This window comes from Falco punctatus (genome assembly GCF_963210335.1).
Source record: "Falco punctatus genome assembly, chromosome: 18".
Taxonomy (NCBI): domain Eukaryota; kingdom Metazoa; phylum Chordata; class Aves; order Falconiformes; family Falconidae; genus Falco; species Falco punctatus.
The window spans coordinates 6,664,408-6,689,806 of record NC_137598.1 but is presented as its reverse complement, the minus strand read 5'-3'; the positions used below and the strand labels follow the sequence as shown (position 1 = coordinate 6,689,806).

At 48.7% G+C, this 25,399-nt stretch overlaps 3 long non-coding RNA genes across 68 annotated transcripts in view; 2 read left to right on the top strand and 1 right to left on the bottom strand.

The window, feature by feature from the left end:
- Positions 1 to 25,399, bottom strand: part of LOC308055213 — a 528,334-nt gene that overhangs the window by 434,791 nt on the left and 68,144 nt on the right. The window lies entirely within an intron of this gene.
- The window catches only part of LOC308055215, a 118,754-nt gene that overhangs the window by 28,682 nt on the left and 64,673 nt on the right, over positions 1 to 25,399 (top strand). The gene's annotated exons all lie outside the window — the stretch shown is intronic.
- LOC308055119 lies at positions 1,287 to 4,457 on the top strand. The gene is made up of 3 exons (XR_013924341.1): positions 1,287 to 1,560; positions 2,114 to 3,832; positions 3,921 to 4,457. It is a non-coding gene; the product is annotated as an uncharacterized lncRNA (long non-coding RNA).

Below are 25,399 nucleotides of genomic sequence, written 5' to 3'. Positions count from 1 at the left end.
TCTAAACATACCGTTTTATCCGCGGATCCAGGGGTTTCTCTTCTGTAGGCGTCTGCTCAGAGCTGTGTGCCTATGTGACCAGACACCGCACCCATGGCTAATCACCATACCCACATTCCTTGAGCAGACATATACAATCACAATCGATGTCCATTGTCCCCATTTCACACTATTTCTCCACATCATAGTCATAGAGCAAACACCCTAAAAATCATTCTTCTTGTTGAAGTTTTATAAGAAATGTATATATATATATATAAAAATATATAAATATAAAGAAATATTTAAAGAACTGTATAGATCTGTGCTAGAAAACCTAGGACATCTACTTACAGGTAGTACAGTAGAACTCTTTCTTAGTGATTCAAAACAATCCATCCAAAACACAAGTTGAGGAAAAAATTGTGTTGTTTTTGACTCAGTTACTGTACTCTGTCAGCAGCACATTGCTGGAGATAGAAGAGAAGAATTAATGTCTTCTGGAAGCGTACAGTGTCCAAAAGAAACGCAAACACAGCATCACTAAATTTGCACCCCAATCTAGAATGTTAACTGTGTCCTCAGCAGCATCAAAACAGGTTTGCAAATGCATGAAATTTATAACTATTGCATGTATTGTTGCGATGACATAACAAAAATAAAAGGCATACCCAGTGACTAATGTTCACTTTGATTGAATACTTATTTCCATTGAATTTTAAACTCGCTGGGGTAAAAACTTGGGAAAACAACTTCTTTCTGGAAAGGATCCCTTTAGCAAGTGCTGTGACCACTCCTTAAATGGTTTTCAGTTCATTGGTCCCCCTAAACAGTTCTCCAGTTCAGCTCATTCTATTATGCACGTGTGAAATAGGTTTTTTTTCTAGCCTGAAGTTTTCTTTTAACCTAAATGTAGATAGCTTAAATTGATATCACCTAGGCTCTTTTACCTTTATGCTACTCTGTTCCAATAGCCATGATGTTTTGTTTGCCTGTCAGATGGGCGAAGTGTGTGGTTGCAGAATAGTAGTGCTTTTTTGTCTGTGGGGCACGAAAACAAGGGTGTATTGGAACCCTGCAGTTACAGGTCTGAACGTTAAAGCTTGATCTGTTCAGGCATTCCTGCTTGGCAGCATTTAATCCTGGCACAGAAAGGCAATTCTGAAGTCCCTGCGTAGGTGATAGTTCAGTTGAGTAGCTTAGCAGCAGGCTACTTCGAGATCTAACAAAAAAGAGTGAACAGAATAGTGATTTGAATTTGAAAAAAAAAAAGGGGCGGACACGACACACCAGACACAGTAATATTATCCGGAAATCCTGTGTCTTTGCATCTCATGTACATTCTCATTGTTTCTTCACTCCTTTCCTGTTTGCATAGGTGAAATGGACCAGCACTTCATCTGGCAAGTTGTTTTTCTTCCCTTCCTCCTGAAGGGGAGGCAACTCCCTGAAACTCCTGGAGAGCAGACAGAGATAAGGAGCATTAGATGCAGGAGCTGGAGCAGTATCAGAAGACTGAGGCCTATGAAGTCTTTAGCAGGAGAGCACAAGACAGACAAAAAGGCAAATCACACAGACAAGGTATTGAACGGGACAAAAAGATGTGCCTGGAACAACACAAGATTCCCAGCTGGTTGTGCAGACTGACGCTCGTTTACAGCCTTTGATGTAAAGGCTTGTTAAAACGTGGATGCTCATCTCAGGGAGCTCATCTGTGGACATGAAACAGAACATTTTTCTTCCTGCAGAACCAGGTTTCATAAACGTGACATATAGCAATATACACTAGAAACAGCAATTGTCATCAGCAGTGACCAAACCATTGTTAATTGTTCTCCATTGTTCTGGTATTGCTTGTTAAAGAAAATGTGTTTTGAATTCAGAAATTTAAAGTGCTGAAGCAGTTAAAGTGGCAGAACCAGGCCTCGTCCCCAGTATAGCCCTAATCCAAGGCTGGTTTAACACCCAGTCCAGTTAGTCAGTGGGAGAACAGAGAAACAACAGATGATCAACTTGTGCACACAGGTGCTTGCAGAAACACAGGTGTTTCTAGAGAAATCAGTAGATGTGAATAGGAATTGCTTGTTCAAAGACTTAAGTGTGCTTGAAGGAGTGTGTGAGTTAAAGCTGGCAGAAAGAAGATCACGATCCGAGGAGGAGCCTGGAACCGAGGCAGAGACTGGAACCGAATAGATAATCAGCTGGGACAGGGTCAGGTGATGGATTTGCAGAACTGACAAGACCAAAGGAAACTTCTAAAAACTTCGGACATTGACTAATGATTTGGTAAGTGTATATACGCCGTGCTGTATCCCTTTGCTCTCTGCCACTCGCTGGGGTGGTGGCCCAGCTCTGAGTTGTGATTAAAGCAAACCAATTATAACAAAGTTGTGATTATACCAAACCAATGCTGCCAGCAACTAGGTGAGATCGCCTGATGAGACTTGGACATGGGTAATTCCAGACACAGACCTGAAAGTGCTCTTGCGTTTAAATTTTAAAAATTGCATACTGGTGAGGAAGGTAATGAATTCGGTAAGAATGGAAAATACACCCAGCATTGAAAAGGAGGCACCCCTTGCTGAGTTTTTAGAGAATTGGGAAAAGATATCCCTGGCACAGGCTTTGCTGAAATGAAAATTCATTATTTTGTGCCAGGAGGAATGGCCATTCCTGACTCGTACTAGAGGAGGACCCATGGATGTGTGGCCTCCTAGAGGAACTTCTAAGCCTCATAAACAAAAACTTTGAGAATAATTTTAGAAGATTTTGGCAGCCAGGATATTGATTATTGGTATATATGGTATAATTGGGCACAGCAAAGATGTAAATCACCTAGAAGAAGGGTCCTAGCTAATGCAACTGCAAATTTATTTTTTTTTATTTGTTAGTTGTTTAACGTATTCTCACCCTCACATACCCTTCCCCTGAGTTGTTTGCCTCAGTCTCATGTTTGGAGAGATTCTGTGGATTAGTTAATAAATGTTAACTAGTTATTTTGCCCCTTCCAAATCTTTATCTTTGTGCATTATGTGCCCAAAATGTGGGTGAAAGGACAGGATAGAGGCTTTTCTATTCTAATGTACTTTATAGGCTTTCTTTCCAACTAATCACCACCAACAGAGAGAGGAACAAACTCCAAAGCAGGGAACATCTTGAGATTTGCCTGTGGCACACTGTGAGCTCACAGGAATAACTTAATCGCCACTCATCCTCTTGGCTTCACACTACTACTATAGCAATCTCTGGACAACACTGTTTTCTTACGGTACATACGCACAACTGTTCCAGTGCTTCTCATCTCTCCCCAGATCAGCATGTCCCTGACATCAAGTTAGTTTCAGTTTCCCTTCTGGAATTTGACTACTATTAATTAAACAAGGACCTCACAGATAAAGACAAACTACACGAAGGAGTGTCAAATGCATCTATCAAAAAACAAAAAAAAACCCCAAGCCACTTTCTTGTAGAACTTTAGTCCCTTCATTTTTTAGTCACCAGGAATCAGTGTGGGATGGCACACAACGTATAGTCTAAAGCAGTAAGCATAATGCCTTCAAAGACACCATGTACTCCCAGAGGAGCACAATGTCACTTTCCTGACTCACAAGGGAGAAAATTAATTGTGGCAGCTGAACATCCAGCCTTCAGAAAAAGACGGAATGCAGCACCAGCCTGTGGACGGGGCTGGCTGACCGGCAGGACGCGTGCTGCTCTCTGTACACGAGAACAGCCAGCTCTCCCCAGCCAGCTGCGTGCAGCTGTGCAACACTGGAGAAAACCAGAAGCACTCCAGAGATGAAAACAGCAAATGGATGAAAATTTGTGATCCTATCCCAAAAAATCTGAGTAGGTAAGGCATACTTCAAGGACAAAACTCCATGCTTTTGCTTCGTTGAGAACTCTGTTACTTCATCTTCCCTCCTCAGGCTTCTGCTCAGCGTTTCCAGCAGTATCAGAGGGCTCATTCTGCAGCTGCCGAACCTGGGACAACTCCTCCGCCCAACGTGCGTTATTCACTGACTCTCAAGTTCCACCACCGAACGAGCTCGTCTGAAAAAGCCCGAACAGCAAAACCCTTGAACCGTCGATGCCCTGCCTGGCAGCCACCCTGACAGCGGCAGCTGCATTTTACCCGAAAAAAGCCTCCTGCAGCATGTGCGCTCCCGTGAGGGGCCCGTTCTCTCTAATCCCCCCCGGAGCAGTTTCCCCCGTGCCCGGCCGACCCCCCCTGCCGCGGGGGCTCCGCAGGCGCCGCTCCCTGCCCGCACCGGGGCTACCGGCACCCGCGCCAAGGCAGCGCCCGGCGCACCGGGCCCGGCTGAGCCGTCACGGCAGGGCCGGGGGCGGGGGGGCTGCGGCCCGGCTGCGGGGGAGGGGCTGGGGCGGGGGGCAGCTGCGCGGGGCGAGCGGGGCCGCGGCAGGCTCGGGGGGGCTCTGGGGAGGCGCCAGCCGCCGCCCCCCCGGCTCTCGGGACCCCCGGGCCGCCCCCCGGGGGCGCGGCGGAAGGAGCCCCCCCTCGGGCCCACTCGCCCCCCCCCCCGCCGGGCTCGCCCCCCGCAGCAAAGCGCCCCCCGCGCCGCGCCGGCAGCCCGGGCCCCGCCGCTCCGGCCCGCAGCGCCGCCAGCCCCCGGCACGGCCCGGGCAGCGCGGCCGCAGCCGAGTGCCGGCAGCCGGCACCGCCCGGCACTCCCGGCACAGCGCGGCCGCCCCCCGGCAGCGCAGCCCCCGGCCCCCCGCGCAGCCCCGCGCCCCCCAGCGCGGCTCCGGCCCCGCTCCCCGCCCCGGCCCGGGCCCCGCCGCCCCCCGGCGCTCTCCCCCGCGCCCGCCGCTCGCCGCCCCGGCCCCCGCTCACCTGCCTCGGCGCGGCCGCGGCCCGGCGGCGCTCAGCGGCCGCTCCGCTCCCCGCCCCGGCCCCGCCGCCGGCAGCCGCCCCGCTGCCCGCCCCGGGGTCCCCCCGCCCCGGCCCTCAGCCGGAGCCCCGCGGGGAAAGGGGCCCTGGCCCGACCCCTCCCCCGGGCTCCCTCGCAGCCCCTCGCCCGGCGCCGGGGGGTCGGCGGGGGGTTACTCGGGGCCCGGGGAGCGAGCCCCGGGAGCGAGCCCGCTGCGGGGCTGGGGGCCCCCGCGCCCCCCCGGCCCCGGGACGCCTCGGCCGGCGTTCCCCGAGCCGCGCTCGCCGTTCCGGGGGGCTCTGCGACGCTCCCCTCCGTGCCCGCACCGGGACGGGCTCCCCAGGGCACGGACGCCCCCGGCCCCAGACCCGCCCCCCCCCCCCGGCATGTGGGCACGTGAAGGAGACCCCAGCGGGGCGCGGAGGGGCTGGGGCGGGTGCGGGGCAGGGGGCAGCTGAGCTGAAGGGGGCGCTGGGCGAGCGGCGCAGCTCGGAACGCGGCGCGTCCTCTCGCAGCCCGAGCGGGCTGGACTCTGAACGCCGCTGTTACGGCTGCTCGTTGCGGGTTGGCACACGTGCCTGGCACAAAAGCAAACGCTCCGGCTGGTGCTGGAAAATGTCTCATCCCTTCCGTACCGGTTCCGCCTGGGACAGTTAATTTCCCCCCGGTAGCTGGCACAGCCCTGTGATTTGCTGTGGGATGAGCCCCAGGCTGGTGACGCCGTTGCAGTCGGTGTGTGCTGCCCGGCAGCCCCGGGGGCTGCAGCTTCTCGCACCAGCGAGAGGGCTGGGGGCACCAGAGGCTGGGAGGGGACACGGCCGGGACAGCTGACCCACTGGCCAAAGGGCTGTGCCTTACCTTATTTCATGCTCAGTGTATAAACCGGGGGAAAGCTGGCCAGGGGGCAGTGCTCGGGAGCCGGCTGGGCAGCAGTTAGTGGGAGGTGAGCAACCGCCTTGTGCATCACTTGTATACTCTAATCCTTTTCTTATTCCACTTCCTTTACTGGCCTATTAAACTGTCTTTATCTCAACCCACAGATCTGACACCAGCGACACCCTGCCACCACCACCCCAGTTCTATCCCCCAACCCGCGGGGGTGGGGGGTAGGGGCGTGGGGCAGGACAAAATGAGCCAAAGTGCCACCTGTGTGGTATTTAGCTGCTTGCTGGGTTCAACCACGGCACCGCCCTTGCAGCACCGCTCAGGGAGATAACCCCACGAGGCCGCAGGACGAGGCTGTACCATCATCAGAATCCAGGCTTACGGATCCACCGCAACAGCCACAGCCCTTGCGCTGCTGCTGCACGTCTTGCTCGCTTGGTCAATAAAGCCAAAAGTGTAAAACTTCAAAGAGCAAAATGAAAAATAAAGAACAAATCTCGGTAATTCACTTTCTACTAAAAAGGTGTGGGTATGTTTATGTGCATCCAATAAAAATACTTACAGTGTGGAAGCGTTTGATTTTTGTTTTGCATTAATCGAACTTGCATAGCTGTGAACTGGTACGGTTAAATTATCCATCTCCAAAATACACAGTTATAATTTGACTAGGGTATTTTTTTTTGGTTACATAATTAGGAGTGACATCTGGCCAGCTGTGCTGCCCAAGAGAGATGCTACTGATCTGCCAGGGAAACGTCCCATTGCAAGAAGGAGACAAACAAAGTACTTCAGAGCACTCCTTCAAAATATCGGGGAAAATCCCATAACATTCAGTTGCATCTTTTTAAACATTGATGCCAAAATGGCACAGAGTAACGGCTCAGAGACAAATTTTGTCTTTAAGCAGCAAAGGTATTTATTTTGTGCAACATTGGGGAGCTAGCCGGTTCGCACCGGACAAACTAACCCCAAAGTTTTCAGTGAAAAGTCAGGTAATTTATACAGTTTTCATGAGAGGTTACAACATCTTTACATACATACTCATCTGATTTCGACATCTAATTATTCTATTCATAATAGGTGGGATCTAGGTGGAGTAAACCTTTCAATTTTTGTTGTTCAACAATCTCTTGACTCAGGGTCTCCTTGTGTCCTTCAGGTGCCCACCTTATCTTTTCTAATTATTCAGAGTACATTCCTTTAACATGGTCAGTGGAACCTTTTCCAATTATTCAGACTACATTCCTTAACTTTAACACCGCGTGGAATGGAACAGGCCATGCCCGTCATTTGTCATTTATCTTATCTCAACACAAAGTTTTTCATCTTATCTCAACACAAACAGAGCATCACCCAGAGCATTGTACCAAACCCATCCTGACTAATCTTTTTAAGAGCTTGCTCTGTTTCAACATTGAGAACAAATCCCTAACTGCTTAGAGACATCTAATAAATTATGTGCTTCAGCTATTGGGCAGTTGCAGTTTAAACAATGCAAGTCACTTTGTAAACTTTATGATTTGAAATGTCTTTTAAAGTTTCATTTATGATAGAAAATCAGTGAGGGAAGAGATCCTCCATTGTGTTCTACTTCTGGGTGGGGAAAAAATACTAATCAAATCCCCAGTGCTGCAATGCATAAGGCTACCAGAAAGGACAGGCAGATTCGCCAGCGCTTCTGGCTGTACTGAAGCGTGCAGAGGAGCACGTTTGTGGTACCTCGACTGCTACAAGTGAGAGCCCAAAGAGCAGCGATTTCATCAGCTTTTGGAAGACGGGCTGTGCTTGGGTCTTTGTAAAAAGATATTTTTTTAATATTTTTTTTTAAAGAGAGTGAAAAGCCTTGCTACTGCTGACTTTTACTGCCACATGTCATCTCTGAAGATCCACTCTGATGGGAGGTTCATAAAATGCAACTTCTTTCAATGAGCAAAATTTCTGCCTTGGAAAACCTCTTTCCATCCAGAATAAAAAATTACACGCTGTAGGTTAGGGAAAAAGGAAATAACTGAGGCGGTAACTCACGAAAACCACATCAGGACTCACTGTCACTAGTTAAGAGGCTGCTAATGCTTCTTGGGAAAGCCTGGACCACATGTGGAAGTGATACCAGTTTGTCCCGTTTTGTCCACGTCTCTTCTTTGACCCCGATTGCTTTCAGTACGAGTGCCAGTATCTCAGTAAGGTTTTTGAGTATTGCTGTAAGATATTGCCAGAGCTTATTGACTGAAAAAGCATAAAGCTTTTATCATGAAAACAAAGTCTGTTTCTTCTGAACATCTGAACTCTTACAAACAGTTTCCTTTTTTAGTACAGAACTGTTTTCAGTATCATTTAGCAGTAAGCACACAGAAACAGAAGATGATGCTTTCAGGAAGAGAAATTCAATGGAGGGAAGTAAGGTTTTCTCCTGGTTTTGTTTGGGATACAGTTAATTTTCTTCTTAGTAGCTGGTACAGTGCCGTGTTCTGGATTTAGTAGGAGAATAATGCTGATAACATGCTGGTGTTGTAGTTGTTGCTAAGTAGTGCTTACTCTAAACCATGGACTTTTCAAGTTTCCCACGCTTTGCCAGCAAGGAGGTGCACAAGAAGCTGGGAGGGAGCAGAGCAAAGGGATATCCCACACCACAGAACCACCGAACCACCCCATCATGCTCAGTATAGAAACCGGGGGGTTCACTGCTGGGGGACTGGCTGGGCATAGGTCAGCGGGTGGTGAGCAACTGTACTGTGCATCACTTGGGTTCTTTCCCCTTTGGGTTTTACTCCCTTCTCTTTTTCATTACAATCGTTATTATTATTGTATTTTATTTCAATTATTGTTCTTATCTCAACCCACAAGGTTTAACATTTTCCCGACGCTCCCCCCATGCCCACCTGGACACACACCTGGCTCATGCCCAGCTGTCACCCAGCCCCCCCAGGCCCTTCCCAGCCCCCTGCCCCAGCCCGCAGCGCTGCGGGGGGCTGGTGTGCCCCACGGGCAGGACCCAGCGCCGAGCCTTGTTGAACCTCGTACCGCTGGCCTTGGCCCATCGGCCCGGCCTGCCCAGATGCCTCTGTAGTGCTCAGTGCGTGCTCACAGCCCAGATGCCCAAGCCTATCCTGGGCTGCATCAAAAGAAATGTGGCCAGCAGGTCGAGGGAGGTGACTCTGCCCCTCCGCTCTGCTGAGGCCACACGAGGAGTACTGCTGGCAGCTCTGGAGTCCTCAGCACAGGGAAGACCTGGATGGAGCTCTTGGAGCAGGTCCAGAAGAGGGCCACAGAAATGATCAGAGGGACGGAACACCTCTCCTACGGAGAACGACTGAGGGAGTTGGGATTGTTCAGCCTGGGGAAGAGAAGGCTCCGGAGAGACATTATCACTGCCTGTAATACTTAAAGCAGTCCTATAAGAAAGACAGAGAGACCTTTTACCAGGGCCTGTAGTGACAGGACGAGGGGCAATGGTTCTAAACTAAAAGACGGTAGGTTTTGCTTGGCCGTGAGGAAGAAATTCCTTACAACGAGGGTGATGAGATACTGGAACAGGCTGCCCAGAGAAGCTGTAGATGCCGCATCACTGGAAGGGTTCAAGACCAGGCTGGGCAGGGCTTTGAGCAACCTCACCTAGGTGACAATGTCCTTGCCCATGGCAGGGTGTTTGGACTAGATTATATTTAAAGGTCCCTTCCAACCCAAACCATTCTATGATCCTGTGATCTCATGGTGTGAGTATTGGCAAGACAAAATGTGACAATGCAGTAGGTATTGCTGATGTAAATAATTGCAAGCAGCAAGTATGAAAGTGATTAAAATTGTACTTGGCAAGAAGGGACTTTGCGTGCATGTGTGTGCTAGGTATCTGTATTGCTTTGAAGTTGTACTTGCTGGACGCACCAAAATCTGGTAACGGATTTCAACAGTAGAACAGTAGTAGCTGGTGTGGCATGATCTAACAAGATGCCCAGTTTACTCAGTATCATACTATCATGCAAAAGCTGACACAAAAATAAATTCCTCTAAAAAGGAGGGGGAAAAAAATTACCTTTTTTTTTAACACTGTGGAACAGGCCACAGGCGCTCTGACTGTGATTGAAGCTGTATCTCAGCTGCAGTCTGTGAATCCTGAGTGCTTCCCAGGAAAGCTAAAGCACAGCTCCCATCCGGGCGGTAAGGCAAGGCTGTGCAATCCCACCTCTGCTCACGCAGGGTATGCCGGTGCCACCGCACACCCGGGTAGGAGAGCCGCACTCCCTGCAGCGCTCCCGCACCCCAGGGATTTGCTGCATGTACCATCTCCTGCCTACTTTGCCCCGGTTCTCGAGCAGGAATGCATGCAGGCTCTTTGCCCCAAGCTCAATAGAAAAGCATTCCACAGCGCTACTTTTTTTTTTTTTTTTAATACATTAGGCGATTTCTTTTTTTGTTTCTTCCTAGCAGTGCCCATGAGTGTCTTGCAGCCTGCCCCAGCCCAGCCACTCCTTGGGCTCCCCACCCCCTCGAGTGGGGGTCACCTCAAGCCTGGATGAATTTTTTTTGCCTCTAGGCAGGACGGTTAAAGGCAGTTTAGCTCCTCTTTTCCATGAATCTTCAAAGTGCTCTGTAACTTTGGGGAAGCTTTAGCAATGTCAGATAATATCTGTATGTGGAAGGAAAGAAATTCTGACCTCATTGCTCCCATATAGTCCACCGTGCTCCATCATTTGGTGTTTCAGACAGGAGGCGGCTGGAGCCCTAGCAGGTGCCCGGTACCTCATCTAATACGGGAAACCTCTTGGCCCGCAAAGGTCAAGGATGAACCATGTATTTTCTCTTTGCTTACAAGACTTGAAATAAATCAACACGGTCAGGAACCCACAGCCAGAGATTTCAATCCAAACCAGGAGTAAGTAAATGAAGGTAAGATCTATCTAGGATTTAGACACTAAAACTGAAACACATGAACAAGTAACCTCTATCAAACTTTCCAAACCCCTCAGGTTTTTCTCATCTCTAGCCTATCTCCACTTACAATAGTGATGCAAAGAGTTAAAAAAGCAGTGAATATTATGTATATGTTATCTGGTGTTCAATGCAAAGGTGATGGTTTCCAAGGCAGTACTGTCTCAGAATTTCAAAGTCGCTGGTGTTCATGTTACATAGAGTACCACTTGGTGGTCATTTGGAAGGCGCTTCTACTTCTGTGTAACTTTCTTCTAGGTTGGGTACAAATATTCCTGAGAGGCTAAAACAGAAATGTATTTTGTTTAGATACAAGTCTTAGGTACGCGTTAGAAAACTACAGCACTTAGTAGTATCCAATAATATAAAAAATGCTATTCAGAACATCTTCAACTACATATATATGTGTGTGCGTCTATATATAGGTATAAAGGTACAATACGTACATGTATGCATGTAAACACAGACACACAGAGGTATTCACAACTTGAACTGTATTTGTAACCAACCTGAAATACTGCAGCAAAAGTTCATTCTGGTGAACCATTAATATAGTATTTTCCAACTTTGGGCTCTAACCATAGTTACAATGTTAACACAACAAACTAAAGGTTTTGCTATCTGCTGTCCTAGCTTTTTGCTATCTTTTTTGCTACCCTCATGAACATGTCAGAACCCAGAGCTCCTATACGGGGACAGTAAGAGGACCCTGCCTAGTGTAAAGCTGTGCAGCTACTGTGCATGCTTGCAGCCGTGAGCCCTGGGTGCCCGTTGATGGTAATGCTTCCTTGGATGGAAACATTTAGCACACTGGCACAAAGGGCAGGGAACCTTCGGCGCCCAGGTGCTGAATCATTGCCGCAAGGTTCTGACTTTTGCTGGAGAGGCATTCCCTGATGAGCAGCAATAAAAAGAAGCGGACGATGTGGATGAGATCTTCACAGGGCTCATGGCATCTCCCTCCTGCAGCTTCCAGAGGAGCTCTTGGTTAGTCCTGCTCAGCTGCTACATCTCCTCCATTTCTTTCTCAATGTATTCTTGAAGATTCACATTCTCCTCTGACAATGGCCTGGAGAGAGAAGGACAACATGGTGGCATTAACGCAGCCAGCTCTACACAAGAGGCATGGCCAGGCAGGACCCCGAGCACCTCAGTCCCATCCCATCCACCTGCCCTCAGGGCTGCAACTGAGCTTGCCCCAGCTGGGGCACAGATGTCCCCGGTTCTCTTCACTGCTGGGCTAAAGAGGGATCTCCACAAGTCACAGCTGCCCCCCATGCCTGACTGCGCCTCTGGCTGTGCCTGTGTCTTTGCTCTACACCCCTCCGAGGCAGCCCAGCTGCCAAAGCTTAGATGGGCTTTTGACCCAGCAAGGGCCTGGGTCAGTGGGCACTTGTGCCCCCTGCACGTGCCGCTCCTTGGCCAGGGCTTCTGTTTCTGCACCAAGAAGACAAGGGGCTTCAGAGATCCAACCAACGTGGTCTGCCACAGCAATGGCACCTCTGCAGGTGACCACTAAGCAGCACAAAGTGCAGGTGGGCTCCTTAAATCCTGCTTTCTCCCCAGCTTCAATGCCTGGCTCCAGCCACCTCTGCCCTGTGGCATTTCACAACCCAGAGGTGCTTGCAATGCTGCCTCATTTTTTTCTCCAAAGCAGCACAGCAGCTAGAGCAGTCCCCAGAGGGGGACAGTCCTGAGTTTGAGGCCCTCTTCTGTCTGACTGAGGATGAAAAGCCAAAGTCCCAACTCTGTGGACAGCTGTGACTCTCACCCTTCTTTCTCAACCCTGCCACCAAAGCTGTGCCGTGAGCCGAAGAGCATTTGTGGAGTGGCAGAGCAAGAGCAAAGAGGTGAGAGAGAGCAGCTGCATCCCTGACTTTTCCAACTAGCTGCTCCTGCACAGAAAGGGAAAGGAGTATGCGCTCTCTGTGCATTTTTAGCTGATGTCCTGATGTGGGATGCAGCTCAGCTTCGAGGCCTTCCCTCTCCTCTGTCATTGAGGCTATGGGTCCTTCTGCAGCTCCTCCTTCCTTGGTCCTAACAAACCCTCTATTCCTGACTGCAGCACCAGAGAAACGTCACCAGTGAGGACCAGGGAGATGTTTTCCCCAGAATGCCCTAAAACCTGATGGTGTTTTGGGAAGAAGGGCATGGAAATCTCCTATGGGCACCACAACCTCCGTGAGTCTGTCTTATCTAACCAAGTGACTGCTTTAAGAAGAAATGGGGTGGTGCAGGCGGACTGTGGGGACGGATCGAGATGTGTTTTGGGCATGTGCTGGCACCACCACCTGCCTGGAGGATGCACGCAGGAACATCTGGCTTCTGCAGCCCCATTACACTTGGGCAGGAGCCAGGTCCTGATGTGATCAGCCTGGGGCAGCTCTGGGCATATACCTAACCTGTTTTAGAGGAAATGTAGGATTTTACAGAAATAAAGAGGGAGGCGCCTATCCTCCCCCACTAAGTATTTCCAGGGTTCAGCAGCAGCTGGGTATGGATTTTGGATGCACACATGAAATTCTGGACAACTCCTTTTCTGGCTATAGGCTGACGCCCAAGGAAGATGTCACAGACTGCTGGTCCACTCTCTTTGTGTCATCAAAAGTCTCTGAAATGATGGGGCTGGCATTTCTGATTTTGTTTAAAAATCATTTTATAAGAACGTCTGCTTTTTTAGCCTCAGTTCCTATGGAAATGGAGCTCAGGTGATCAAGAGTATGCCTGTTCTACACTCCCTGAAAGTTTTCAGCCATGAAGCAGTGGCTAGCAGAGCAGAAGGACTGAAAGACACAAGCTGGCAGAAGTTTTCAGAAAGCTGCTTACCTGGTAGAGGATGAACATCCTATTCACAGTCCCATTGGGGAACCAGCTGTGGCACGAACTCATGGTCTAAGAGGCATGAGAAATTCCACATGGGAGCTCACCCTAAAGAAATAACTCCATAGAAAAAGCCTTGTCGCACAGGCAGTTACTTTTTCTTCTGCAGTGTCTAACAAGACAGGCCATAAAAGTTATACACAAAGCCCTACTAGATCCTTTTCCAGCCAGCATTCACTGACGGGAGAACAAAAGACAAAAAAGCACACATGCCTTCCCTGCCTTTGTGTAGCTGTTAGTGTGTGACTGGCTGGTAAAGCTCATCTGGGTATTAGGAACAGGCTTGTCGCAGGGGCACGCAGGGCTGCAAGGGCACACCGACGTGATAAGAAGCAGGGGAAGGTGCTTGAGTCATGCCCTCAACTCACGTTAAAGCCTAAACGGCTCAGGTCAGCAGGTGCCTGGGCTATGCTGACAGAGACCAGACACCCTCCTGGTCCTCTTCATTTCTAGGGTGCTGGAAACTACCATTCCTCAAACATCCTTAGGCCAAAGGACCAAAAACACGATGACAGATTTGGAGGGAGAATCTCAGATGCTGGGAAATCAGATGATTTATTCCAGTGCTTGGGGAAGTCCAAGCAGAGGCTCTGTGGAGCTCCTGTGTCCAAAGCTGGTGCATGACCCACCTGCGAGGCTCATCTCCCTTCCTCTGCACCTGCCCTTGGCTGTGATTGCAGATACCTCTGTGGTGCATCCCTCAGCCCGCCGCTGCCTCTGGGACCCCCCTCCTGACCGTGCTGCAAAGGCTCCCTTTGCTCTGGCTCCCAGCCCTGCTGCTGCCCTCCCTCCTCCTGCTGCTGCTGGTCTGCCACAGCCGCCTGGGCACCCAAATTGCAAATGCCAATCAGCAGGAAAAGCCCTAACCTGCACCGTTCCCCAGCAAGGACAGCTCCCTAAGCTTGTTCGTGCCTCTTCCCAGGCAGTGCCAGTACAACAGAAATAAGCAGTTGCGGTGGCTACTGCTGCCAGGAAACTGCATGTTGTAACGACTCTGACTTTAAAACCCTTCCTGACACTGTCCCTAGAGCTGTCCCCAAACTGTAACAGTTGAAAATAACTGTCCTCCAAGGTGACTTTCTAGGCTGACACCAAATTCAGAATTTCTCCCAAAAGATGTTCTCTGAAACCAGTGCTTGCATAGTTACAAGCAAGAAGCAAAGTGCCGCAGCTGGATGCTGGCAGGACGCAGCCAGGAACAGGTAGCTGCGACGCAGAGATGCCAGGCACTGAACCAGGCACCCTGGCTGCTGTCACAGGTGTGGAGAGAGAGACTGCCCCTTCCAGGGCGCAATTCATCCAGCCCAAAAGCAGGTGTCTCAAACTGGTCTGGTGAACCAGGCCTTACAAATTCCTGGTTTTCCCTCCCCAAGCACAGAAAGGCTGTAGACACCCACCTCAGACAGTGACAAGTGTGTTACAGGCATTTACACTCAGGTGACAGGAAACATAATCCTCACCCCAATCTACATTTTAGTACAAACAATGCTGCCTTTTGAAAATATCTACACGCAGGAGACAATAAGCCATTAATCCCGGAGACACCAGAAAGACAAAAACTAAAATTAAATCAGAGATGAGATGCTGAAGCTTTAAAAAGACAGCTAAACATTAAATTGCATTTTAGGCCAATGGCATAATCTCTGGCAACATCAGCTAGGCAGCGGGTGTGCTGGGACAAGTTCAGCTCTAGCATCTCCCCTGGTACCCCTGCTGCCTGGCTCCAGCTGTGGTCCTTTGCCTGACAGCAGATTATAAACTCTCCGGGGCAGGGACCATCCTACCCTTCTCTATTTCTATACTGCCTAACACAAGGAACCTTGTCACCTTTCTCAAGTTGTGACAAGGGCGCTAACAGACAGTGCAGATGAAAAAAAAACCACCAATGAATAACCCCGCCTGGGTGACAGGGGCATCGTTAGGATGTCTCTCCTGAACTTGCCCCATTTCCCATCCTTGTTACCCACTGACTAACGGGTCTCAGGGCACTGACACTGAGATCAGAAGCCACTGGCAACTTGGCCCTCAGCAGCATGTCAAAATCATGGACATACGCAGACAGACATGCGGCCTTCCTTATGATAAAGTAGGCAAATCCCGATATTAAAAGGATTTTTTAACAAAACAAGCAGATCAGGACACCAATACACTTTCAGGAGGAAACAAGCTTTTCCCCTTCTGCAATAAGTGTCAGCCTCGGGCGAGTAAGATCTGCAGTCTCCTTTCAAGCTCACATAGGTTGCAAATATCAGCACAAACCTTATGATGACAGTATTTAGCTCAATCCTGGCTCTGAGTTCTTCATTCCGCTGTTGCAGCATGGTGATTTCTTCTACCAGTTTTCTAAATTTTTTGGCCTGCAACAAAGGAAGGTTGGTTAAGTCTGAAGGAAGCCCAACACTTGATCCAAGACAATTTGTTCTTTATCTCATTTGTCCCTAGACCAACTTCTAAAATTTGAGAATATATGGAGACGGTCATCTTGACTGCAGCTGACGCTTAGAGGTCTGACTCACACCACATCATGCTGGTGAAGTGGGGTCATCAGCAGAGCCTTGAGTAGGGGCAGAGCTGAACTATCCCTTACTTCTAATGGAGGAGCAGGAGGGTCTTGGTCTTGTCCAGCGCAAATAAAACATCTTCCTCGGTGGTGCCCCCACAACTTTTATCCCCCAGGAGCCAGCAGGACCAGCCGTTGTTCTTGGACAGGGAGCTAGTGGCACTTGGGGACCATGGGGATGCCCAGTATGGAAAGGGCACTGTGGTGTGAGTAGTCAGTCTAGCAACGAAGGAGGAGTGCAAGGCGGTATGATGTGCATCATCCAGCTCAACTAACCTCACCAGACACAAATCCTCTAGGACTGTGATTCCCCAGTTACAGGGAGCAAAGCGTTACCCAACAGGGCGGATTACACCCAGCAGCAGCCTTAGCCTGGTGCTGCACTCACATGAGGTGGTCTGCGCTTTGGAGACACTCCTCCCCACTGCTGACAGTGTTGGCTTAAATGACAGGCTTAAACTAGACATTTAACTATAAGCTACATTTAAGTGAAGTGAATCCTATCCCAACTGTAGGTAGCTTTTACTCAGGGCAGGTCGAGGACAGAGTTTGAGGATGTCGATAGCAGCGTATTAAAACATCAGTAAGATGTTTATAGGCAGGTACCACAGCCTCAGATGCCCTGTTTTTCCCAGTTTTGAATTTGGCATACTTAATCACCTTAGTTCTTAGTTTTCCAGCAGTTTGAATTTTGCTGAATTCAACACTTGGAAGAAAACAAGATACCACAGGGTGCCCTTATCTCTGTGTGAGCTTGGTTATTGAATTTCCCGATCTTCTATAAAGAACCAAAATATTGTGCATTGGAGTTAGCAATAACTCACATCTTACAGCAGAGGCATCAGGTTTATGCAGTGGCTTCCAGTCCATGCATGTAACCATAAGGGATACTCCCGATTCTCAGACATTCTGGCCTAACCCCGTATGCTATGCTGGAGCAGGACAAGGACTCTGGCCCTGTTTTGAAATGCTCTGAGAGAGGAATCACTGTCATGGGCACCTGCTTCCCTAATAGTTTTAGCAAGTAGTAGCTATGACAGCACGAAGCGTGGGAGAAGACCTGTGCATCTCCTTCCCTCTCTGCTGCAACCCTCACCCTATACCACTCCTCTCCTGCCACCTGCATTTCCAGCCGCCCTTTCAGCAGACGAGGAGCCAAGCCTGACCCTGTGTTTGAAATGCCCTCCTCCTCCCTCATGAGGCACTCCATCTTTCAGAGCATGTGGAGATGCCCTGTAGATGTTCTGGCACTTATGGCGGTAGATCTTTCAACAGAATGCTGTTGTGCCTTTGGACCACAGTAAATTCAGTGTTTGACTGCCATAAAGGGCAGGAGCAGGACTGTGTGCTCGTATCTGGCTGATTAGCAAAAGCAGCTAAATGACCAGGAACTATTTAAGCTGTTGTTTGGGTGGGTTTTTTTCCAGTCTAACACTACGATGCGCATTTCCAGAAGCTGGCTTAGCTCCAGGAGCGGCATGCTGGAAGGAGCACAGTTAACAAGCCGCAGTTGTAAACAGGCACTTTTCTCTACTCAAGCATCTGTTCAGCAAAATAATCACCAGAGTTCTCAAATTTCCCCGTAAACGGAAACAAATCTTGCTGAATGCTGTGCTGAACCAGCTGTGGTGTTGCCTCATCCTGCCCCCACACTATGCATGTGCTGTCACTGTAGGATATGCCTTACAAAATTAATCCCCTTTCCAACAAAAAGTGTAATTGGTGGTGAACTGGGGAGTTCTTTGATATGGACCCCCACACACAAAGAATGAGAAAACAGCATAGGCTGCAGCAAAGCATTACTTTAGGGTTAGAGAGATCTTTCCTAGCACAAGCCTTGCTAGGGACTGCTTGCTGAACATTGCTAATTCATACTTGCAGCTGGGAGCGCCCTAAATGCCTGCACAAGCAGCAGCAAGACACACATGGCTCAGCCTTCCTCCAGTTGCCCTCTCCAGCCCTGAATGGCTACCTGACTCCCGCAGGGACGTACGGTGCAGGCTGGTGTACAAGATGAAGCCCTGGACTACCACAAAGTTCCCCTTCCTCCATTCTTCCTACACCACTTGCGTCACTGTCTAACATCATAGGCTGAGCAGGTATTGCATGGAGAAGTAACACGGATCGATGGATGTGTGGGAGAAAGCAAGGGTGTCATGGGTGGGTGAAGGGATGGGAAAAGATCCCAATTTCTGAGTGAAAATCTGAGACGTGGTATATTAGAAGCAACTCTGTAGGCTGACAGTGGAACACCACGCTATGTGGGCATTTATGAACTTCTTTGTGTCTCGCCCCAGCCTCTTGTGTTTTCTCACCTCTTTTAAGTTCATCTGCTGTAACCAAACTTTTACTTTATTACTTCTGTGATGCCTCCTCTGGAGGGAAAATGACAACTCACATTTGTTTCTAGCTCCATGATCATCTTTTCCTGCCAGCCAATCTGCTGGTTCTTCATTTCCAGAACACGTTTTAAGTTCTTCAAATCATTTTCTATGTGCAGATATGGAGCTCGTACAATCGAGCAAATATACCAGCAATTAGGGTATCTGTAAGCCATAAATGCATCTTCAGCCGTAAGGTACATTTTCCTCAATGCACCCAGTGGTTTAGGAGTCCCAGTGATGTGAACACCACCTGGATGTGGGCCTCCACAGCCCATCTGAACCCTGATATTCTCTCCTAGACCACCCCTCTGACTGGACAGCCTCATGGCTAGAAAGATGGGATGCCAGGTTGTCCAGCAACTTCATTCCTGCTCGTAGCGTGGGAAGAGCATGAGGTGCTTTATGCTTGTGCAGGTATTTTGGCTTGGGACAAGTACCAACATAAAGCTAAGGAAAGCAGACGAGGGGGACGGAGGTGAAAATGAGTGTTGTGCCTTGCCTGCACCCCTGCACCACAGCGCCTGTTAACAGAGATCAGATCTGCTGGGAAGAAGTTCCTCCTCTGCTCAAGAACTTCAGATGTAGGGGATATTCGGGTTCAACTCACGGGCCAAGGATGCTCTCTGAATTAGACTGATGAAATAGTGTTGCTGAGTTAAACTCTTTGGACTCTGCCGGTGTAACTCACTCCAGTGAACTGCCTGGTGGTACTTGCCATTAACATCACCGTGGCACAGCAGAATTTGTCCTTTCACGTAAATTAAATGCTGCGGCAGAGGGTGAAAGGGACTGTTGCTATTTGTTTCCCATGGCCAGGCCTGTTTCAGAGATTTGCACTCCTTTCGTAAGGAGTTTTCTCACCTAAAAACTCACTGAGCCCCTTGCTTACCCCACTGTTCTCATTCTGTCCCCTTGATCATGTTGATACAACTGCCCATGGGGTTGTGCTGTGAACCAGATGAAATGCCCTGAGTTAAAAGAAAACTTTTGGGGGGTCATTTCAGGGCTGTTTCATTTCAGATAGATAACTGCAGCGTGTGTTTACTTACACACTGTAAAAACCAGCGCATCCCCAGCAGACAACAATTGAATATATACTTCATACGACAGGGCTGTTCCCTGCAAGTTCAGGAAAAAATGAAAGAACGCAGGGATACCAAAGAACTTGGTTCAGAAGGTACAAAAAAAAAAAAAAAAAAAGAAATCTAAATGTGAAAAAAAATTAAGAAAAAAGAGAGGAAGAAAGGAAAGAAGAATAGACAGCAGTAAGGTCATACTAGATGGAGTTAACAAAATGTTTTGGAAACAGAGCTACAAATGCTGGATGAAAGAATAAAGAAAAAGAAATAAAATCAGAAAATGATGGCCCTAGACTAAGATTTCTGACTCCCCCTCAAAGTTCAAGATCTGGGGCGGGATCCTATTGCTCTCCACTGAATCGTGTGATGTGAGTCACACTTAGTGATGGATCTTGGTGACTGTAGAGTTACAGTTGCCATTTACCTGCAGTTGTTCCTTTTTTTTTTCCTTCAGAGCCTCTTCAGATTGCTCTGCTTTGGCCTTAGGAGGTTGGTTCTGAAGGGTGAGGGTGTCTGTCTGGTCCTGGAGGGGAGACACACCAATGAACACACCAGCCATGCTATCGCCCCTCTTACACTCATACAAGTCAATCTGCGCTGAGAAACCACCAGGGGAGCTGAACAAGGCTTAGAAATCCCTGCAAGGTGGTGTGTTGTTACAGAAGGCCACTGGAACACCCAGTGTTTTGATAATCCAGTGCCTCAGGGAATCTCAAATCCCTGTAATGCCTGCAGCTGGCCGGCACTGTGTCCTGGTTTCAGCTGGGACAGAGTTAATTTTCTTAGTGGCTGGTGCAGGCTTGTGTTCTGGATGTGGTGTGAGAACCGTGTTGACAACATGCTGATGGTTTCAGGTCTTCCTAGGTAATGTTCATACCAAGTCAAGGACCTGTCAGTTTTTCAGGCCCTGTCAGCAAGAAGGCTGGAGGGGCACAAGAAATTGGGAGGGCACACAGCCAGGACAGGTGACCTGAACTGGCCAAAGGAATATTCCATACCATTGAACGTCATGCTGAGTATATAAGCTGGGGGAAGAAGCAGGGGGAGACGTTTGGCATTATGGCATTTGTCTTCCCGAGTAACCATTAGTAACCATTATGCATGACGGAGCCCTGCTTTCGTGGAGATGGCTGAGCGCCTGCCTGCCGATGGGAAGTAGCGAATGGATTCCTTGTTTTGCTTTGCTTGCGTGTGCGGCTTCTGCTTTACGTATTAAACTGTCTTTATCTCAGCCCACCAGTTTTCTCACTTTTACTCTTCCGGCTCTCTCTCCCATCCCACTGGGGGGTACTGAGCAAAGGGTTGTGTGGGGCTTAGTTGCTGGCTGGGGTTAAACCACGACACGCTGGCTGGCACTAGTTCATGAAATGTCTTTGATGCTGAATCACCCCAGCACCTTCGGCTGGATGAGATACAACCATGCTCTTCCTTAAGAAGCTGGCGTTTGTAACAGAGGCATGAAAGAGATTATTTGCGTGGTCCCTAGAGTCTGAATGAGGTGGCAGATATCCCATCCCTGCCTCCTTCACCTTTCTAGGCTTCTAACATGGTGACAAGCAACAATGAGTTAGCGGTGTGGACTTCAAATGACTGTCGGTTCATCTCAGAGTTACACACAGAAACAACATTATTTTAAGCAGTCCTATTTCTGTTACGATCAAAGGCATTCCTGTAAACTCTCTCTATACAACACCTGTAAACACACAGTTGCTGTGGAACTGATATTCTTATCTTTCATGTATGTCATTTCTTGGCTGTAACATTACATCAGTGCTTACTGCAAAACTGCTGACATGCCTTGAGCTGTCACAGCAGCATGAGGAAGGCAGTGACAGTTGCTGCGTGCAACAGTATGTGCTAGTCAGGGCTTTTAAAAACTGTAATTAATGTCTGCCTATGAAATCAAACAAAGCTTGCATTATTTGCTGCAGCACCTTTACTTGTTCACACGAGATTTTTCAAACTTAGTGTGAATGCCAGGGGCATGCTTCTGCTCTCCACTTCTTGGGAATTCTTCATCTAGAGAGTGCAAACAGTATGGAGTTATCAGCAGGACTGAAAAAGCCAAGATGAGCTTGGTGTTAAATAGCGGAATGGGGGACACACGATGTGGCGGGCTGACCCTGGCTGGCCACAGCCTGACTGCACAGCAGGGCCAGCCCTGGGACATCTCTCATCAGTGACTGCATTGCTCTCCAGCGGGAGCAGAGATGTCTCTACAACGTGGGACCAGCTCCCCCAAACTCAGACAGCAGGGAAGAGTTTAAAGCACAGGCACAGGGCCAGGCAGGGAGAGGTCACCATTCCTGAGCCTTGGGGTCCCTGCCGGAAGGTACCGTGCAGACAAGGTGATGCTCACAGCCACCGCAGGTGCCAGAGCCCTCCCCACCACGCAGGGAAGAGCTCAACTGTGCTCCTTGGGCTGGGCCAGCAACCAGCAGGGTCAAAAGGACATTTCCTTGCTTTATCCAGCTGCCTTTTCATCCCTTTCGGTTTGCCCTCTCTTCTCTTTCAGACAGTATCTTGCTGAACCAGACAAGGGGAAAGGCAAAAGACCGAGGGGGCACCTTTGCTGCTGGATCCCAGTTTGGACAGGCAGAGGACAAGGGGTACTATAGCTGGTAAGAAGCAATAGCCTGGTGTGCTGGCAGCTGGTGAGGGGGCTGGGGCTGCCCCGGCAGCTGCTCCACCACATCGTTACAGGAGTGGGAAACAATGAAACTGCTAACCTGGAGTGACAGCGGCAGTTTTTCAAAATTCTCTTCTAATTGTGCCTTTTCCAGATGGTGAGCAGCATTCAGTTCTGGGGAAGATGCACAGACATGACACTGCTAGGTGAAGCCCAGCAAACCACGGTCCGGGAGTGCAGACACTGTGAGCCAAGCGCAATTCACGATGCAGTTCTAGGGCATGGAGGCCGAGTTGGAAACTGATAGTAATATGCCCTGCGACCTTAGGTGAATTCCTTTGAGGATCAGGATTTCCTCATCTTTCACTGGTTGCAGGTATCTCTATATCTATGTGGCCAGATTCTGATTTTTCAGAACTGCACAGAATTCCTGGCTCCCAGGGCTCTGATCTGAAAAGGGTCACTTTGACCCAGCTCAGGGTCAGTATCCCCAAATCAAAGATTTTTAAATTTTTGAATTAGATATATTTAAAAGCTTGGGTTGCAAGTTCTTTGGGGAGAGTGAGATGGGGGCCAGCAACTCAGGATGCAAAAATGCAGATGACAGTGCTTCTCCAGGAGCTGTGGCAGATGACCTGGGAGATTCATTCCGTTAGTGAGACAGACAGAGTCTGAAGGCAGAAAAGTCCTCCATTTATATTACACGATCAAAGGTTTCACTGCTAGGACAACTCACCCTGGACTTAGTAACAACCAAAAGTTTAATAACCAAAGTGGAATAAAGTTTGATCTCCAAACCAGTGACATCAAACTGTCACTCAGCACAGCAGTAGCACCTAGCTTTTTAGGATACAGGCGCTCTATTTTTTGTGTCTTTACCCTCAGTCCCATGGGGTTCTGCCTTCTGACCATTGCTCACTAGCCACAATAACAGCAGCAATAACACTCATGCTCTAGCGCTCTCCTTACAGCGCACTAGCCCGCAGCTGCTGCAGCGCCTTCTCCATGCACAGGAGGGCATTTCATAGCCACGCCTGGACCAGGGAGCACAAACCGGCCACCAGACCCTTGCTAACCCACAGCCAAGTTTTATCATCAGAGAACACCCACACAAATGGAAGGGCAAGGATATCCTCAAGCAGGGAAGAGGAGCCTTTTATTATTTGCAAAACTGTGTATGTTGATTTAGAAATGGTATGCTAGATACCATCTCTGCCTACAGGAGAGGGGAGTAAACTGTTCTTAGTTCACATTATGCTCCAGACCGTGTCTCTAATTAACGCAGTGCAAAGCTAAGCAGTATGGCTCGATTTAGGGAATGTTGTGGGAAAACCTAATAAAGCTATTTAAAAATTAGACCCTTAAACTTATGTGTAAAGCAAAAGAGAGAGACCGTACAGGTAACTGTTAAACGACAGCTAAAGCATGTACAAAGACATGTATTTAGATACTGAACTGGTAGGGAGGAAACAGCTCTGTCTGCAGCGTCAAATTCCACGGGAAAATGTAACACAAAATAAAGACAGCAGTGCTGAGGGGCAGATTTGCACTAGCTTTGGTCTATCAGCATGGACAGGCTTTAGCTACTGAAAACAATGAGTCTTGTTTTTAGAAGCAGTGTAGTAGGCATTTAAGCACCTAAATTCAGAGACGTTCAGTGAGCTCCAGCCTCCTGAGCACCCAAGGATAAGGCTCTTGAGAACAGTCTGTGTGTGAAATGAGGTGGAGTTTGGACTCTAGGTTTAGTGTTCCGTGGAGAAAGCCTTATCTTTGGCCCAAAGATCTCTCAGGTAGTCTCAGTTCCAAGTCAGATGCTGTACATGCTGCACGTACCTCTCCTCCTTCCCTAGCGTGAACCTGATGTGAACCTGGTGGTCCACCCCCCATGAAAGCACTAGACCAACACAGATTTTCTGTATCATCTATTCTGGAAGAAGACAATCCAAGCTCACACAATCTAGAGCACGAATTCCTGCTCTGGAACAGCTCTGTAGCCATTGGGCTGTCTTTGGCTTACTTTGAATCTTGCAGGCTCTCTCCTCCAGCAGTTCTTCCATAATGGTTCTGTGGTTAGCTTCCAACCATAACATTGCAGCTCTACGTGCAGCTATGATCTTCTGCATCTGTTCCAGTGACAAGGAATGGAGACATGGATGCACAATTAGACACCTTGTGGCACACTGACAGGCCGCTTACTTAAGAGCTCCAGTGAGCTGGAAACAGTAAAGGGATCTACTGAGTGTGACACCGACACTTCCAGCACCTGAGCCGTTTCTATTTATTATGGAACAGGCATGCTGAAGCCTTGAGTGGTAGTCTGTAGTCACCGCTGGTAGCGGTTTTGTTCTTTTAACTTAATGGCGATACAAGAGGCACATAAGAAAGCAAAAAGCCAAAAAGCCCTTAAGCAAAGAAACCATTTATGATATGTTCATAAATATCAACAATTCATTAATCTAAATTATATTAATGACCTGACTCCCTCTGATGGTCAGATAAACAAACAGAGTTCTGAGCCATCCTTGGTTTTGTTTGCACGGCACTTTGCTGCAATGATCTTTATTGTAAGGTCTTGGATTAACTCCCATGAAAAGTGCCTATGAATTATTCATAGTTGTAAAATATTTATTTCTAGAGAAAAATTGGAATTGTTATCAGTGGGTAGGTAAACCAAGTTGCAATGTATCACACTTTTACTTGAAAAAGAGTATCCTACACAGTCATCAATACCCAAATTCCTGAGTCCTCTGGAATCATGCATTTTTAGTCCACACCCAGTAAGCTGATGAAAGATAGGAACAGCACTTTTTTGAGTGTAGACACCAGAGTTTTCAGGTTGGTGTGAAAGTACGAAAGATAATAGTGAAGCCACAAAACCTTTTTCCAATCTCACATTGGAGGCTGAGAGAGGTCCTGCTGCCACAAACTGCCCAACAAACTGAACCACACAGCACACGGCACACACCCATCACGGGAGCAGGGGATGCCGTTGGAAGAGGGCTGTGGGCAGCCTGTGTTCCTGTGCCCCTGCTAGGTTTGGGACTCCTTCAGTACATTGTTTGTTACTAGACTTGGCTAAAGGCAAAGCAAGATCCCTCATGATGGTGCTTTGACATGTTCCATTAAAGAAAATCCAGTCAGAAACGGTTAATCTGGTTAAGTCAGTGGTCCAGAGCAGTTTCCAA